We start from the raw sequence: 2903 nt of genomic DNA, 5'->3' as shown, positions 1-2903 counted from the left end.
CACAGCAGAGGCGGAAGGATGGAGCAGCGGTCGGGATCAGACAGGTAGGAAGATGGTGTCTGTGGCTACAAAAAACAAGTAGGACCTGGGTGTGAGTCACTGGGCCTGTGATGCCTCCACATCCCACTTGATTTCTCTGCTACTGGGAAACTGTCTTGATCACTAAGCTCAGCTACAGAAGATAAAGCACATTGTGTAATTTGGCCAATACTGATTTGAGGAAGTTCCCTTTTCTTCCTAAGAAAGGTGTGAAGTATTCAAATTTTCTGGCATAGGTACTTCCAGAACATTGCTTCACTCCTGTTTTACTCTCTCTCAGGTCCAGAGAGCTTCCCCTCTGCCCCTCCGCCATGCAAAGTTTCAGTCTTTCTCTTTTTGGTCAGTCTTACTAGGTCAGTGCTACTTGTTCCCTGCTCTACTCTGCTCCCCCAATCCCTCTCCTCATTTCCCTGTGCTCTTTTTCTAGCTTCTCTTGCTAAAACTTTTTAGATAGTTGCTCCTCTGGTTGTGGGGGCAGCAATGCCAGGATGGAAGGTCCCTAGATCCGAGGCAGGTGCTTGCTTACTTGAGCCTGATGACTCCTTTCCCTAGCCTGACTTGCTGCCTCTCTCCCTTTGTTAGGCTCGGTGAGAGCGTGCCCTTTTCCTAATTCCTCTGGGCCTATCTGCCACAAACCCCACTCATTTCTACTCCTTGGATCAAAGGGAAAATATTTTCTAAGTTTTTGGTGACTGATCCAAGGATTTCCAATATATATGTCATTATTCATGTCAAATCAAACTGCACTGTGCTCATAGGAATCGCTCTTGCCATTTTTGACTGCTAATGACTCAACTGCTCCTGAAGGTTGGTGAATTGCCCCCGATAAAAGTTCTGTCCTGGGGCTGGAGCAATAGCACAGCAGGGAGGGCGTTTGCCTTGCATGCGGCCGACCCGGGTTCGATTCCCAGCATCCCACATGGTCCCCTGAGCACCGTCAGGAGTAATTTCTGAGTGCAGAGCCAGGAGGAACCCCTGTGCATTGCCGGGTGTGACCCAAAAAGCAAAAAAAAAAACAGTTCTGTCCTACAGAAAACAAAGCTTGCCCCTCCCCCCACCATGCCAGGAACAAGATCTACCACCTCCAGCTCCTGCTGTCCCAGATTCTCCCTGCCCCCTTCTACTTGCCCATCTCAGCTGCACAGCTCCAACACTACACCCCTGCCCCCCACTCCAGCTCACTCGAAAGGCATACTCCCCAGGCAGGCCCCCTCGGCCCATGAGCTAAGTCTCTTTGGAGTCCACCCTCCCAAACAGCCCATCCTGCCTCCATCCCTAGCCCAGTACACTCTTCCCTGAGGCCCACTGAGAAAGCACTTTCCTAGGAGCTCACCCTTGCTCCTTGCTCCAGCTCCAACAAGCCTGCAGCTGAGTCCTTCCCGTCCTCCCTGTCGTGTGAGAAGAACAAGTACTTTCTTCTTTTGGCCCCTAAACGTGTGGGGGACACCCAGAACAGGCACACTCCCCTGGATAGTCTTTGGACCTTCCAAAACGCCTATCACTAAAGCCTGAGCTGCAATCCTCCCACAGTTGCCCACCAGTAACTCTGCACTGTAGCTCTTTCTCGGAGGGGAAGCACCCCGTCTTAGTCTTGGCCTCCCAAAGTGCCCAGGCCCTGAAAGACCTAATCCCTGAGTCCTCCTTGAAGCCATCCCAAACCCATCACCTACCGTTTCTGGCCCGCTTAATAGAAGCAGCCCTGTACAGTACCACGGAACTGGAACACTCACCCAGGTCGCCTTTCGATCCTGCAATGCAAAGCATCAAACTTCCAGAAGCTGTCCCAAGACCAAACTCATTCCTCTCCCCTCCCTGCCTACACCCGCCCCACTTCTCCCGACCCCAACCCCCGCCTCCTGCCACCAGCAACCCGCCACTAGAGTCATCTGAAGAAAAACAGTGCCCGGGTGGGTGATCCCCGAAGCGAGCACCCCCTCTTGGATAGTCTTTTAACCTGCCAAAGCACCTATCACTGAAAGTGAAACTCGACCATCTTCCCCCGATACCAGTGGAAGTAGCCATCCCTTGCCCATCCCACTGCTGCTCGTGAAGCATTGGTAACTTGCCAGTGCAGACCCAGAGAAAAATCTCCCCCTGTGTGGGGCCCCCCACCGAGTGCACACCCTCAATCACTATGTCTTTCGACCTCCCTAAAGGCCCATCACCAAAGCTCAAGGCCAAGTCCTCCCAGATGTCGACTGAAGTCGGCCCCTTCCCCCTCAAGCGTGCACAAGTAGTCCCCCTCTCTAGCCTACTGAGAAAAAGCATCCACTATGTGGGGGTCCGTCTTGTGTAGTCATGCAACCTCCCAAAGCCCCTATCACTAAAGCCCTCCCTTTTGAGCCCTCCCTTCTGCCACCCACAGCGACTGGGCCCCCACCAGCTCCCCACCACCCCCACTGGTAGAGCGAACACCCCCATGCCAGAGCTGCCCAAGCGTCCCAAAGTACTTGTCGGGAAAGCCGGACGCTTCCCCATGCAGCTCTGGCCCAGCCCCAAGAAGCCTTCTGACTACAGGCTGCCCTCCACCTTCTGTGTCGGGCATCCGGCCGTACGGCCCAGACCTCGCCCTCCTCGCCGCTCCCCCCAGGCCGCCATTTTCTTCCAATTCGACCACCTTTCTTCCCCCGAAGAATGCCAGTGGGCATGCCGCAGAGGCAGGGTGGGGTGGTGGGGGATGGGGTGGGGGTAGTGAGAGGGATACTGGGATCATTAGTGAAGGAGAATGGGCACTGGGGGAGGGATGGGTAAACGATCACTGTATGAGTGAAATGCAAACACAGAAGTTCATAAGTTTGTAACTGTACATAACGGTTATTCTCTAATAAAAAAAATTTTTTAAAAGAAAGCCAGTGGGCATCCTC

The sequence above is a fragment of the Sorex araneus genome, chromosome X (genome assembly GCF_027595985.1).
Source record: "Sorex araneus isolate mSorAra2 chromosome X, mSorAra2.pri, whole genome shotgun sequence".
Classification (NCBI taxonomy): Eukaryota; Metazoa; Chordata; class Mammalia; order Eulipotyphla; family Soricidae; genus Sorex; species Sorex araneus.
This window is presented reverse-complemented; position numbering follows the sequence as displayed.